Source organism: Sceloporus undulatus, chromosome 5, assembly GCF_019175285.1.
Source record: "Sceloporus undulatus isolate JIND9_A2432 ecotype Alabama chromosome 5, SceUnd_v1.1, whole genome shotgun sequence".
In the NCBI taxonomy this organism is placed as follows: Eukaryota; Metazoa; Chordata; class Lepidosauria; order Squamata; family Phrynosomatidae; genus Sceloporus; species Sceloporus undulatus.
The window spans coordinates 144,310,503-144,326,792 of record NC_056526.1 but is presented as its reverse complement, the minus strand read 5'-3'; the positions used below and the strand labels follow the sequence as shown (position 1 = coordinate 144,326,792).

General features: G+C 39.7%; 1 protein-coding gene across 5 annotated transcripts in view; it reads left to right on the top strand.

Moving 5' to 3' along the window:
- Window positions 1-344: 344 nt before the first annotated feature.
- The window catches only part of TRIM2 (tripartite motif containing 2), a 67,098-nt gene continuing 51,152 nt past the window's right edge, over window positions 345-16,290 (top strand). The window contains exons 1-2 of one of the 5 annotated variants that reach the window (XM_042467832.1): window positions 352-427; window positions 537-568. The gene's annotated coding sequence lies outside the window, so the exon portion shown is untranslated. Of the gene's footprint in view, window positions 428-536; window positions 569-1,007; window positions 1,096-1,513; window positions 1,602-12,261; window positions 12,404-16,290 lie in introns of those variants that run through there. The other 4 variants (XM_042467831.1, XM_042467834.1, XM_042467836.1 and 1 more) reach the window with 4 other exon arrangements.

The following is a 16,290-nucleotide window of genomic DNA, read 5'->3' as shown; positions in this document are numbered from 1 at the left end:
GGGCCATATACATTATGTAAGGTTTCTATGGCAACAGTTTCTCTGGGGTGGAAAGGAGCTGTCTGCAGTTTCCACAGAAACTGCTCCCTGCTGAGACAGGTGCCTTGGAGAGAGAAGGGATGGGAATAGAAATGAGGATGGTCCCGTGATCTCTGCAGCATGCATACATCATAGCAAATACAATCATCATTATCATCATCTCTTCCTCCTCCTTCTCCATAGCCTAGAGGGATGTATGGGGGGGAGGGAGATTTGGAGTCCTGCATCCTATAATACAAATCCCTCCATCCTACCTTTGACCTATATGGAGGTGGCTCTGTTGTTTGGGGTTTGGAAATGTCACTCATGAAGGAAGAACCGAAACCAGGCACTTCATCTTTTACGGTCCAGTCTTTGAAGCATCGATTTGCATGGGAACATTTGACTGGTAAATGTCAACTCTTCCTTTCCTTTCTTTGAGAGCCAGCAAAGAGGAATCTGGGTACAGTAGAGGGAGAAAAAACATCTAATGTTTCTTTTTTCCTTTTTAAAATAAGCAACCATGATGACTTGAAATTGTTTATCCAAGGTATTAATGTGTTCAGTGAACTGTGGCACATATTGCATGATTCCTCCGTACCCCAAATGCTGATTCATCCAGTGCTTGATTTATGTCATATCAACCCACTGCAGTGCTTAATAATGTTTGCAAGATATATTAGTGTAATGTTTTCATTTTTTTAAAAAAGAAAGGAGCATACCACTGTTATTTATCTAGTTTCACGGGTGTGGTGAGGAGGAATTCGATGGCATTCTCTGAAGGTTTAATGCTGGCATAACTGAAGATTAACATGCTGGCTATTTCATCTTCTCCTGTCACCTCTTTTCCTCTTTCTGGGGAAAAAAGCCTGACGTGGTTATTAAATCTGGCAGCTGTGTGGTTCGTGTATAAGGGAAAGCAAGTAGAGCAGAGCATGTAAAAAATGAGTGGCTTTTAGATAACAGCCTCTTCTTTTGCTGGTCTCTGGCTTGAAAGGCAGTTCAAAGGGCTCTTTCTCTCCTTTGTAAATTGCTAATCTCTGGATCAGTGCACAGGTCTCAGAAATCATTGCAAATGTAAGTATTCCTGGCTTTCCTTTTGCTGTTTCCGGGTTGCCAATTGAAGGGTGGTGTTCTGTTTGATTTTATTATAATTTCAGTCCAGTGTTGTAGCTGAAAGAGCAACAAGAGGAAAGGCAAAAGAAAGTAAATTTTATTTTGTAGGGCTGAACTTTTTCAGTGGCGAGAAGAGAATGGGAAAAGAGAGAAAGAGAAGAGCTCTATAACTCTATAGAATAAGTAGTCATATGTCACAGTGATTAGAGGTTGCTAGTGTGTTGTGAGGTAAATTCAGGAACCTCAAGCTTTTTAAAGGACAGATCTAGACATTTGTCAGGAACTATTTATTCCTTAAAACAGAAGGTTAGGAAACCCTGGTTAAATATTATGGGGTGGGGTGGAGAGAGTTCCGGAACTGTAGCTGAGATATTCTGCAGGATCTGGCAGCAAAAGCTGCAGCAAACAGCCATTATAAGGGAGTGTTAAACCACATCAGACGTGAAAAGAAAAATGCCAACAGAATGGTGAGCAATGGCTTTTTTAAAAAATGAAGCTTTCTTAATGCATAAATAGCATGATCTTACATTTCCTTTGACATGCAATTGTTTAATAATGGTGCGTGGGAAACACTGTAGTTGCAGTGATGCAGCAGGCATAATAATTTCTTAATGATTCAAGCATAGATTTTAACATCAAGGAATCTCTCTTTTTGGTCAACATTTTGCACTAAGTGGCACCAATTTTTGCTTTTTGTGTATAAGAGTACAACCAACTGGGATTGTAGGCTACATCTCACAGTATCGTACTACATTATAAACAATATTTGCATACTAGAAATGGTGCAACTAGTACCACGTGTGCTCATATCAGATAATTGCATGAGAAATGCCTGCCATTTCCAATTTGTCTGACTTGTCATGTCCTGTTTTGCTTATTTCCAGGATGAATTATTTACTGGCTATTCAGTCATGGCATTGTTCTGTGTAGCAATTTTATTACTACAATTCTTTTGCATGCTTGTTAAAGAAGGGAAGCCTGAAAGAAATAGAAAGCTGCATATATTATATCTCAATTTGAATGATCAAGTAAGCTATGATTTTAGAGCATGGGAATTTTCCATGGTTTTGCATGCTCCTTCTTCTCTTTTCATGTGCAGTACAAATTCTCCTATTTTTCTATTATTACTGCAATAATAATAGTTTGTTGTAATATCTGGTTTGGGGAACTATAGTTAAAACTAACTTCTAAGTCATGGTTTTCAAACACACTTCAAATCATGGAGCTATATCCAGACTTAGATATACTTAAGAGTCGACCCATTTAAGTCAGTGAAATTTAGCATAGCCATGAGTAATGTAAGTCCAGTTTCTTCAAGTGGATGATTAAATCTGATTCAGATTTGGAGGTTAGTAATAATGATGGTTTGTCTAAGAGAGAGAAAGCAAACACTGGTTGCTGTAATCCAGAAATAGAGGAGTGAAACCATATGGAAGACACACGAGTGTGTGGGTGTGGCATGCTGAGCTATGACTATCAAGGCTATAAATGAAACTAACTATCTTAAGGCATTCTTGATTTTACTGCAATGAACTTGGATTCTGTGCATTTGATTTTGTATGCCTATGTATATAAGAAGCCCAAAAAGATGGATACTAAATTTTACTGAGGCCCAAAGACAAATAAAATATTTATCTGCATTCTGGCAAAATATATGCAATGTGGGGGTATATATTTATTTGTCTACTCCATTTCTATGCTGCCTTTTCAACACAAATGATGCTCAGAGCAGCTAAACGTAACAAATACAAGATTGTAACTGAAGCTTAGAAATCAGGTGAAGCACATCAATAAAATGAAGAAACAAACCACACCCACAAGTTAAATCTATTTCAGTAAATGGCAAGCAAGCTTATGTTTAAGATCTCATTTTGTCTTTTTGGTGACCAAAAAGCCCCCGACCCCTTTGACAGAGGGTCCCAGAGCTGGAGAAACTATTCAAAAGGCCTATTCTTATATTCCAAGTAGGATACACACTCATTGGTCATTCCTGCTTGCACCAGGAGTAGCTAAATAAACCATGGTTGCAGGCAACTTTCTTTCCCTGGCTTGTTCCTCCAAACAAACCAGAAAAAGAAAACAAGAACAAACTCAGACGATGTTTTAAAAATCTAATTTCTTGGAAGGAAACAGACAACAGAGTAAACCAAATGTGTCATGGGACTACACCCGGCTTCTTTCTCAAAGATCTTAAAAATCTCAGTAGGCTAAAATAGGAGATGAATATGGACTGATGCCAAGTTCCACAGTTCTCTATAGATCATAAGAAGCACTGACAATCAAGTCTACACATGAACCAGTAGCCAATGGACCAATTGTAATATTGGAAATAGCTTTTCCCCTATAACTGCCCCTAATAGGTCATGTGGTATCAGCATTCTGAACTGTCTGACATTCCTCAACATTTTTTTCAAAGGCAACATACAGCTTGTTACAGTAGTCCAAATGAATACATCTACAGTGTATGAGAGTGAGCATGGTACATGGACCAATGGACTGATTTGATCCAGGATGGTTTCCCATCTTCCTGTACAATAATTTGCAAACTGCAATATGCTTGGAAGCTAGTGTGGTATAGTGCTGGGCTCTATATGCCATGAGACTGGGGTTCAATTCCCTTCTTGGCCATGGAAGCCCACTGAGTGACTTTGACCAAGAAACTCTTTCTCAGTCTCAGAGGAAGGCAATGACCAACTTTCTTGACAAATCTTACTGAGAAAATCTTATGGTACTTTCAGTTGAGTGTTGCCATTAATCAGAAATGACTTGAAAGTAGACATCAACAACATGTATGTATATGATATCTAGTTAAGATGTCTGACATACAGCTGAAGTGTGTGTCAATACAACAGGCCCCAATTGGTTTGGGATACTCGACTTAGCTGTGACAATATACTCCTGGCTGCTACTGAATAGTCTTGAATCTTTGTTCACTGATGGGGCTTTTGACTGTCCCAGAGTACCTTATTTTTATCTGGATTAAGCTCCAATTTGTTCACTCTCATCGAGTTGACTACCAACGTAAGACCATGAATTAGAATGTGAACAGCTATTTTGTATCTAAATAGAAAGGAGAGAGTGAATTGAATCTTAGCAGCTTATGGGTAGCACCAAAAACCCAGCTTCTAGACAACCACTCCGTTGTGTTAAATGCCTGTTACATAGTAGGAAGAACAAGATGAAACTGTAAGGCATAGCTGTGTTAGCCTGGAAAATCAGTATGCAAAGGGATCTTGTAGCACCTTTGAGACTAACTGAAGTCTGAAACACACTGCAGAAATAATCCGGTCTGAGACTGCTTTAACATCCCTGGCTCAATGCTAGGGAATCCTGGGAATTGGCGTTTATTATAGCACCAGAACTGTCTGACAGAGAAGGCTAAATGTCTCACAAAATTACAGTTCCTAGTAGCCCCTAGCATTGAGCCAAGGTAATTAGAGTGGTCTTGGACTGGATTATGTCTGCAGTGTGGTTTGGGCCTGAAAGAGAGAAATTGGTAGCATGAGCTATCATAGACTTGACTCTACTTCCTTAGATGTATGGAGTAGAGAGGAAAGTCCAGACACAGACCTATATAAGCATTCTCTGTGTGGGGATGTCCATAGGAATACAAAACTTTGTGGGCATGAGAAGAAGTGACAACTTCAGTTTTAAAATGGTTCTTGTGGGGGGAAAGACAGGAGGAAGGATGTTGCCTAAAGCCAAGGTGAGTAGATAACCATATGAATGAGTACTGGGATGTAGTGTGAGAACAAAAAAGAAGACATACAGGCTGTGCAGACTGCCCCTAAGGGGCGGCCTGCAGCCGCCCGCAGCTCCAACAGATCAGGGTCGTGGCAACCGCACGCTGCAGCCCTGATATGGCCTTTCCAGGGCACAAAAAGGAGCCGCAAAAAGCGGCTTCTTTTTGCGCCCTGGAAAGGGCGTGATACCTCAGCAGCATGGCTTTAAGCCGCTCCTTTGGCATGGCACCATGTGGATGTAGCGCCAGAGGAACGCAATGACTCCGTGCACCTTATAGAGTGGTGCAGGGCATCACACCACCCTGGGGCAGAGTCAGAGCGTTCATTATGTGGACTCCATGCCCTGACTCCACCCCCAGGCCAACATTAATGGCCAGTGTGCACAGCCTCATAATGAACTAGCCAAGTGAGCCCTCATGGGGCTGGGGGGCTGGTTTCTTGGCACACTACACACATTACAGTATAATTCTAGCTAACCTCTCCATCACTAGCTAACCACCTCATTGCCTTCCTCCTAGACTGAGAGCATGTGACTTTCCCAAGATCACCCAGTGGTTTTGATAGCCAAGCTGGGAATCAAAACCTAGTCTCTCTGCTCAAACCACTATGCCACACTGTCTCTCACCACCTAGACAGGATTGCTCAAAGAAGCAGAGCAAGTGACTCACAATTAGAATATTGGTCTGAGATTTGATTGATTCTGGCTGTATTCTGTATCAACCTAACTTATTTCACAGGGTTTTGAGGATAAAGTGAGGAGGAAAAAGTAATACTGGTTGTCTTGAATTCATTAGAAGAAGTGGTGGATATAAATGTTAGTAATAAATAAATACTGGAAATATTCTAGTGATGCCTTCAACCACACATAAACTATGTGGGGAAGTTTAATTGTGGTTCTGGCACAATTAAAACAATGTATGATTTAAACATGGCATATATATTCTACACGTAAATGATAACCTCTTCCATGTACCAGAATACATGTTCCTCTGATATTGTCCCCCCCACCCCAGCTAGTTCAAACATAGAATTTATGCTTCATGGAAAAACATATATGGGATTAGACATGGAAGATGCTATTCCAGAATTAATTGTGAAAACTATTAAAACCTAGATGGCCATGGATTTGTGACAGTTCTCTAGCCTACAGATAAAATTTACATTAGTAATCAGTTATTGCTCAGGCAGTAGGTAATTACAAAGCAAAAGCTAACCAGTGAAGCTCAAAACTGGTTAAGGACTTAAATTAAAAACTGCCCAATATAGATTAATGTGAACATGCTCCTGGTGTAATGTATTCTTGAACTGTAAGCATTTTTCTGCCTTTGGGTACGCAAACTGCAGTTTGTTTTAAAGCATATTTTGTCACCTTATCATTTCCAGTACCTCTTGTTTCTTTACATGAACAGCTAGTGCCATTAATTCACCATAAGATGTTGCAATCTGAAAATGTGCAAATATACATTTTTAAAAACCCTAGAAGTCATGATGATAAAAGGCAGTTTTAAAGCAGCAGAATGATGCACATAATGTACCTTCTTTGTGTAGAACTAATTATGAATGCTACTGCATGGGTCTTATCAGCCATGAAACACAGTACTTAGGAATCAATAATAATTGATTAAAAAAGAAGCAATTATTTACAGTGTAATTACGGAGATGCTGGTGGTAGTTCAGTTTAGTGCTGACCTTGACACTTTGGGTACAGAATCTTAATAATTGCTTCCCGTTCAACATGCCAGCTTTGTTCTCAGAAAATGTGGGGGGGAAAAGATTGCACTGAGGCAATATTTAACATAGGTAGTAAACAAAATTGCACAACATTTCTCTATCTGTCTTGAATAAAGTATGTTCCTTTTTTAGTTGTGTAGATTATGTTTTTCTTTCTATGGTGTGGTATGCAAATTAAACAGCCATTCAGATTTGTTCCTAGGATTCATGATATTGGGGGCAAGGACCATTTATTTTCTTCATCTCCCCATCACATCAAGTGGTCCACACATTTGTGTTTTGGAAGCACCAGAAGTAATCTAATGTTACTCCTGCTTACAAAGTCAACCTTTTAGATTTTTTCCTATATTTTGAGAGTTGTGAGAGAGAAACAAGTGAACAGACCACATCTTAGAACTGTCCTGTGGCAATGTTGATGATTTGGGGCTGATTTTTCTTTTTTTTTGTCTTAATGCTTTTTTTCCAGTTTTGGGGGTGGTCTGATATATGCCTGAGGCCCACAAAAATGAGGTTGGGCCACATTTTGACTATCCCTAGATAGAGTTGTTTAGATAAACAGTTAAGCACGGTTTTTCTTTACATTTCTGTCAAATTCCCACACTGGGCAAAGAGCAGCCCATGAGCCGTGTCTTCAGTCCCCCCACTCCAAATATTTTGAAACAAAATTTGGCAAACTTGGGGGAGGATGCTCAAATGACCTCCAGGCCTCTTTAAAGCCATGAGGATGAATTATGTCATGTCTTTGGCCTCCAGGGACTTTTTTAAGGCCCAGGGCAGGATTATTTGTGACCTTCTGGGTCACTTCTGGGCTAAAAAAAAGCCTTCATCTGGGTCTAAAATGCCCCCTATCATGGTGAAACTGCCTACATGTCCTCATGGAGTTGTGGGAGGGCCTTTTTGGGCAGAAACTATTAAGCAAAGGAAAAAATGCATGTAGTTGCATGGCAGTGTTCCCAAGATCCCATGGAGGACCAGGACAGCTGCCCACCCTTGCCTTATCTGAACAAGACTCGTGACAAATATAGAGAAAGGTATCCAGCTGTTTGGAGTAGTTTATTAAACACACACACATTTAAAAAAAAACCAATATTTCAGATGTAGCTTTGATGGATTGGTCTAATGTCTGGTATACAGCCTTGGTGTATACTTTCCCTACACTAAAATATATAGATTGGACCTTGGCAATTATAATCAGTCTATATTCCAGAAGGCCTTTTTCGAACACAAATCCACCACATGGCCTATACATCATGTGGGAGAGACAGTATTGGATATTGAAAATATATTGGACAGTATTGCATTTTGAAAAGAGGAAGAATGATGTTAAGATAACGCTACTGTGATGATTAATTGAATGCTTTCCTTTCACCATCTAATAGAAGTTTGAAGTGAGGAGGGAGTCTGGATTGGACAACAGTGCAAGGAAAAGTATTAGAGCCATTCCCTCCTCCATCAAAATTATTTTCTCCAAACTGCTTTTAGTGGAAGAAAATAGTATCTAATATTGGATATTCTACATGATGTCTACATTGCATCAATTTATTTTTAAATCATTTTTTGGCAGCGGTGAGGTGTGTCACTTTTGTTACTGTATATGCAAAAGATGTATGCAAACACATATTCAGCTAATGTTGACTTTCACAAATTCCACTGAAGATAGCAATAATAAAATTTCAACTAAGAAAGAATTGATAAAGAGCAATGAAAAGCAATAGCAGTAAAGAACAAGAACACAAATGGCACGTGGCTGGTACCAGGAACTCCAGATGACATTTTGCAAAAGACTTGCTCAAAGATCTGATTGTTGTGGTTAACAATTGCCATTCCTCAGAATAGAGTAGGCAAGAAATGGGTTCTTTCAGTAGGATTCAGACTCGTGTGGTCATTATCCCGACTTCAATGTGCTCAGTTTTTTCTGTGGACATTGCTAGCTTTCAGTCTTAATTGTACTGTGATCAAAGAGAAAAGCTATCAGTAGACACAATGAGATCCAGAATTTTAGCTTTTAACACAGTGACCTTAGATAAGGGACAGAACAATTCTCACAAAAACTGGGTTAATGGAAAGATGACATATAACACATTCCATTAAGGAATACAAAGAAATGCTTAAGTCGCTTATATGTACTGCTGATATAGTTCTAGTTTGCTTAATTATAATGTAGAATTGCCTAGAAGTTCAGCTTCAGACTCCTGTCAATGCAGGGTATTTGTAGGAATCAGATGTACTTTATCACTATAACTGGTTTAAACAAACACACAGCACCTATGGAATATTTGCATACATGCTATCAAATTATTCCACTAAGGGCTCTTATAAAATGGTTAAGGAAAGCATGAATTCTCATGATACAGCTCTATAAGTTTTGCTGGTATGGTTGGTCTACATCCACTTTTTCCATTCTTGGGGAGACAACATTTGCTTGAATTTTTACTACAGCTGTGGCTAAGGTGGCTCTATGGAAGGGCATTTTTTCTCTTCTCTATTGTTTTTCTTCTTCCCTGAATTAATATTTAAATAAACCTTTACTGACATTGAATTTTATGTGCTTCTTTCACAGCTGTGTTTTCCTATATTTTGACTATATTTTTCTACTTAGCAGAAAAAACTTTAAAATGCTAGCATTTAAAAATTATTTTCAACTTTAAAAACTCTGCTAGTTAATTAATAAAATGCCCAAATCTCCCATATTGTTGTTATGTTCCTTCAATTAATTTCTGAATTATGACTCTCCTAAGGCAGACCTATCCTGGGGTTTTCTTGGCAAGATTTGTTCAGAGGAGTTTGCCATTGACTTCGCCTGAGGCTGAGAGCATGTCACCCAGTGGGTTTCATGGCCAAGTGGAGAATTGAACCCTGGATTCCAGAGACGTAGTCCAACACTCTAACCAGTAATTAATGAAGTGCCCAGATCTCCCATATGTTATCAAAATGTTATTATACATACTGTTAAGACACAAAATGATGTGTACAGTAATTCAGTCTTATCAGGACTCCTGTCCTGCATGTTTCTTGTGTCCTTTTGCACAGTACAATCACAATGCTTTGATTCCACTTTAACTGCCATGGTTACATCCTATGAAATCCTTGGGTTTGCAGTTTAGGATTTAGAATTAGTTGTAGTGACTCTTCAAACTACACATTTCAAGGTTCTATTGGGTGCAGCATGGCAATTACAGTATCATTGTGTTATATTTGTGTATTGTGGATGGGTTCTGCAATTAGTTTGCGATTCCCAGAGGTATACCATTACAGGAATGTAGGATTGACTCCAAATGCATTGCCATTGAGGACCATGGGTGGTAAATGTGTTGTCATGGAGATGCAACCAGCAAGTCACATTCCTGCAGCCTCCTCATGTATCTAGTAAATATATGAGGATGTATGCCTGAAGATCAATATGTTACGCACCCCCATTACACACAAAATAATTTCACCAAATGAAGCAATATTATTAATTTCCTACTAATTTTTTAAAATTAAGATCCAGTTTCTGGAATTCTGTATAATTCAAAAGCAGAAAGGCTATATTTTAGTCACTTGATGTAAAATGTATAGATCAATGCAGCAGGGAAATGCAGGTATCCATACATCACTTCGGTTTTAATGGAATATACGCTGGCAGAGACTGCTTTAATCCTAAATGCTTCAAAGGAACATACCACTAAATTAAGCATATGTAAGATCACACCTTAAATCATTTTGATATCTCTAGCTGGCTATGAATCTCCTTGACATGTATTTTATGATATGCCATAAAAAGCATATTTAGGTTTATGAGAAAGTTAATATAGGCAAAATTCTGGTACTGATATCGATTAGACTATGTGCACGAAGAACCATGTCCCGCTGATTTCCCAAAGGTTAAATCCCTACTGATTCTCTATCAGTCGCAGCACAGCACCAGGGCTGAAAGCAATATTCCATTGTTGGAACAAGCTAACATTCAGAACAAACTCTGCCACAGGGGCTTGACACATTTATTGATCGAAAGATCTAGAAGAAACCTTTTCCAATCAATATTGCTAATACAGTGGTGCCTCGGGTTACGAAATTAATTCGTTCCGCGGCCGCTTTCGTAACCCGAAAAGCCTTCGTAAGCCGAATTGCCATAGGCGCTAATGGGGAAAAGCCGCGTTTCGTGCGAAAAAGCCGAAAAAAGCACCAAAAATTTTCTTCGTAACCCGAAAAAACATTCGTAACCCGGAACAATGATTTCCTATGGGATTTTTTCGTATCCCGAAAATTTCGTAACCTGGGTATTTCGTATCCCGAGGTACCACTGTAACATAATACTACTGCCTTTTCACATACATCTTCAATGCTGAATTACAATTTGGCTATGTGTGGAATGATGGTTTCATTTCCTGCATAGAGAAACTGCATGCTTTTTAAGAAGCATGCTGTGTTCACAAGAAAGACTACAGCCTGGAATATGATTCTGTGTCACATAGCAGACCATCAAAATGTAACACACTGTAGACTGTAACTTCCCCGTACATGTTTTGACCATTCATGTATACAGTACTTTCGCTTATACTAATACTATAATCTGCTTAATGCCATATAAGACAAAGGCAACAGACTGCCAGTTTACATTGCTGGAATGATTCAAGTTAAATCATGGAAGCACTAGAAATGTATTAGAGACTCAGTACCCTTTCACACTACATAGTCGCAGCACTTACATTCCACTTTAACTGCTATGATTTCATGTACTAAACAGGGCTGATCCTGCTTCCAAGATCAGATGGGAGAAGGTGACCAGACATCCTCCTTTTCCAGGACACGTCCTCCATTTTGAGCATGACTATGAAGCATGAACTTACAGTGGCCCCTTGGTATCCACTGGGGTTTGGTTACAGGGCCCCCGTGGATAACGAAATCAGTGGATGCTCAGTTCCCATTAAATGCAATGGAGAGTAAAATCATGTCCCTTATATAAAATGCCAAAAATCAAGGTTTGCTTTTTGGAATTTATTTTTAAAATATTCTCAAGCCATAGATTTTGAATCCCTGGCTACAGAGGGCGGACTGTATATTTTTATGATTGTTTTCAGCTTTTATTTTGTGATGTTCTCTATTTTTCTAGAATGCCCCATATTTTGCAGTGCCTTATCCTCCTTCGCATCTGATGTCACCCTGAGATGGGATCTGGTGCCTTTAGGGTTTTAGGTTAGGTTGGGAAATAGCAACTTACTAAAAGAAAAACAAGGCTGAGCAAGGACTTGCAGCCATCACTTCCCAATACTAATCAAATAATCGAAGGATTATTGAATTGCAGTTGTCAGAGCAAGATAAAATGCTTCATAGTCTTGTTGCACGTGCTTATATGAATCTTTTTTACTAATTAACACAAAAGCAGGACTCACGTGCATGAAGTGTTAACACTGTGGGTTTTTACTTAGCAGATGGAGCAAATATGTGCTTTTGCTAGAGTGGTTGAGTGATTTATATTTCTCTCTGCTCCAAGCACATGCATGCAGTTGAGTGAGCAGAGCTATGGCCCGGGCTTTTCTCACTCCCCCACTTTCCTCTTAAGAATGAAACACAATATCTGACCCAAACAGACTGCAAGAGAGGCTGATCATTGGCCGACGTTGTCCCCTGATAGGACAGTCCCTCCTCTTTGGTTGTGCTGACAAGCTGTTTATGTTTTTGCAAGGCCACCCTTTAACACAGCCTCCTCATGGTCATAATGGGACCAATTGTCTGAATGCTACAGGGAGCAGACTTGGACTCTTTTCCTTAGAGAGGCTGTATTTCAGTCACTGGAAAAACAGAATGGAAGGCTTGTAAGTAAACTCCTAAAGGTGCCATCAGACTCTCTTTCTTCCATTCCCGGGGATTACAGAATACCTTCCTTTAGTAGATCTGGGGATCTTTGTGGTTCACCATAAAGTTCAGATATGTATGAAAGAATTGACTTTGGAGTGTGTGTGTTTGGAAGGAAGTCTTTAACCTTTGAAAGAACAGCTACTTAGTATTCAGTGACATGCTTCTGAAGATTTCTCTATTCATACCTCAAATGAGAATGAGATCATCCTGAGAGGTTTATAGAAGCAGATGGGAAGGGGGGGGGGGACCCTAAATGAATGAGGTTAATAGGGCAGAATTGTTGGGAGAGGCTCTGTCTAAAGTTTAACGGGGTAGAACAGTGAATTAATTGTCAGTATGTGCATCTTAAAGCATTTAAAATATATGAACATGTAGACATTTTTCAAAGGTCAGGCAAGAACAGTGTGTGGGTTGGGGTCCCTTGGAATAAACCCAATCCTCTGGAAAACTGGAAAAGTTTAAGTGATGGCATGCTGTGTGAAAGTTAGTGTTCTGGGAAAGTGCTTCGTTGTTGTAAGATGTATGAATAGTAATAAATGCTTCATGCGCTTCAGTGTCAAAATAAAAAATACCAGGCCTGCCAAAGCTTATGGAGCACATCAACTAGGAATTTTTGGATCAGTTTAAAACACCACTATTCTTTAGGTTGAAGGTACTTGCTGTTGCTCCCACCCCCATTCCAATCTCTGCATGTTTACTAAGCAAATACTGGCATGCAGAAAAAACAGTGAAGTTAAGTGAACACTGTTAAGTAAGACTTTAAAAGGGGGAGGCAGAGACAAATCCTTTGTCAGTATCTACAAACAGCAATATCTTTATGGGGCTGTTTAGAATCTGTGATTTTGTGTGTGTGCTTTCAAATCACCTGTCGATGACCCCATGAATTCCATAGGGTTTTCGTAGGCAAGGAATATTCAGAGGTCGTTTTGCCAGTTCCTGCCTCTAAAATATAGCTTGCAGCTCCTGATATTCATTGGCGATTTCCCATCCAAGTAATAACCAGGACTGACCCTGCTTAGCTTCCATGATCATATGGGATCTGGTGACATTAGGGTATTTGGTTAGACTAAGAAATAGCCTTTGAGTGATTCAGGCTCCTCCAAATCCCCCCACCATCAGAATAGTATAGATTGTTGTAGAAATGACAGCAGTTGAGAGCTGCCCTTTTAGCACACTCTCCTTCAACACCTGAATCTTCACTGATTTTTATAGGCCATGAAAATACCATTTTCTAAATTGAGAAAATCAAGATAAGTGGTTAATTGCTTCTTCTAGACTGCACAGTATGTAATTAATGACTTTTAGAACTTCTGAAACTAGTACATAGCCTTCTGTTTCATTTTATTGTCCCCCAAATCCTCTCATCAGTTATTTTCCAATAACGAGTAAATAAACAGGGGAAATTTATTTTGGTTAAAAGAATTGCACAGATTTTATAATGTGATCAGGCCTGGCAAATAGCAAGGGAATCCACTGAGAAAGTAGACTTTTTCCTTCCTGGCAGAATTCCCATGCTTTCTAGGCTGAAATCCAATTCAGCTGAGAGAAGCTTTGCATGATGCATGTCCACTAGTCATGCAGGCTATTGACACAACAAGGTGGGGCATACTAAGGTGGAGCATCCTTAGGTTTGTTTAGGAATTATCTAGAAATTGAAAGTTCAGCCTTTCCCAACTTAGTATGGTCCATATAAATTGGAGTACAGCTGGCTAGGAGATTGAGGATTTATAACCCCATCCCTCTGGAGGGTATGATGTTGAGGAAGGATAGTGTGGAAAATTATGGAAGCTAACATTCTTGTGAAATGTGAAAACACATTGATAGTTTTTGTTCATCTTTGATACTGGCCACTTTATTGTTGCTGTTATGTGCCTTCAAGTTGACTCTGACTTAAATGGTAATATGTATTTATTTATTCACAAGGATTTGTACAGTTTGCCATTGCTCTTAGGCTGAGAGAGTGTCACTTATCCGAGGTCACCCAGTGAGCCTTCATATGGTAATATATTTACCTTTGTTTAGTTAATATCTACCTCATTTTTAGCTCCAAAGACAAGCTCTTGGCTGCATCTGCACTGCAGAAATAATCCAGTTTGACACCTCTTTAGCTGCTATGGCTCAATGCTATGGGATCCTGGGAATTGTAGTTTGTTGTGGCACCAGAACTCTCTGACAGGGGAGGCTAAATGATGCCCAGACCTACAATTCCCAGCCCTTGTATTTTTCTCAAACTGAAGTCATATTCAAGGAAATGTTAAGGTTTTTGTTCTAAGGCCGGGCCACATGAGAAATGCACTAACTGGCTTAAGCATCACCTGGAAAAACTTGCTTAAGACACATCCATCTCTCTGCCAAGTTCTGCAGCTAAGACAAAGCCTTAGCTTCAAGAAGTGTTGGGAGAACAGGACAATGTTTCTTTCTTCTGGAATTCTATGGCATTCACCTTTGCAAAAGCACTATGGCTATGTTCCCATTGTGTGTGGGGTGCACTTAAAGGGGGAAAAGGTCCTTTTCCTCCTGGTCTTTTCTTTCTTTTCTTTCTTAAGGCACTCCTTGTGCTTTTTGCCTCTGTTTTACAGTTTCTGCCTGGGGCAAAGACATCAGCCAAATGGATTTTCCTTTAATGCTGCCCTGAGTCTTCATGCTCTTGTTTTAATTATGATTCTTTTGGCAAAGGCAGTTGCTTCCACCTTCTGTACAAAGCAGCCTTTTTGCACACTGGTCACCAATCAATGGTTGTTGCACACGACACTGTGGATCTGTCAAAACGGAAGCAATGCTGCACGTTCGTGTTGCGTTGTTTTGATAAGGATCGTGCACCGAGCACACAGTGAAAGGAATGACTATATTTTGATCAAAGGACATCAGAAAAATCAAGGATAGGCCTGACAAAGGCTGGCAGTTGTGATGACTATATGCAGGATAAGTTCCAAAGCACCCTGGGCCAAAGTGTCCTCTGAGGGAGACCTACCTGTGCCAGTGGGCTCCAGGGGTACCCCAATAATTTTTGTTGCTTGACACAGAGGAGCAAATGCCCTTTCCCGCAGTAAAGCCACATAGTAAGCTAAGCCAGCCAGGATGGCAGAAAAGACATGGTGATGAGGATGATGATGATGGTTAATCATTATTAATAGTATTAATATTAACCCCTTCCTCTCCCCACATTTCCCCCAGATCAGGGCTCAAGGCAGCTTACAACAGTTGCAACAAATACTGTACCAGTACAATGTAAAAGCAATGTTAAGCAGGAATGATGGTAACAGCATTTTGACCACTAGCAGGTAGCTGAATCAGTGGCCATTTCAATTTTCCACAATGTTCCAAGCAGTGGTATTACTGTCTACAGGAAAAGAGATTCCACCTAAACATTAGGAAGAACTTTCTGACAGTAAAAGCTGTTTGAGCATGGGATAGCAATAGAAACAGCAAGTACATTTCTATACCACTTATCAGTGCACTGAAGCACTCCCTAGGTGGTTTACAACTGTAAGCTAATTGCCCCCAACAAGCTGGGTACTCATTTTAATGACCTCAAAAGGATGCTACCTATGCTTACTTTGCCAGTCCTTGATCTGCCATTTGGATTAGTGCACAACAGGTTGGGGCTAAGCACAGACCTGGAGCTGATTCATACTCCACAGTTATAGCATAATTGTTTGGATCTAGTGGGATTTGTAGGTTGGTGAGGCAGTAACACTCTCTCACTTAGATTTCTAAATACCCCTCCCTAAACTACATATTTGAGGATTCCATAGGATGGAATTGTGGTAGTTAAAGTGGAACGATAGTGCTATAATGGTATAGTGTGAAAGGGCCCTTGGTCTCTCTTCAAAGGAAACTGCTG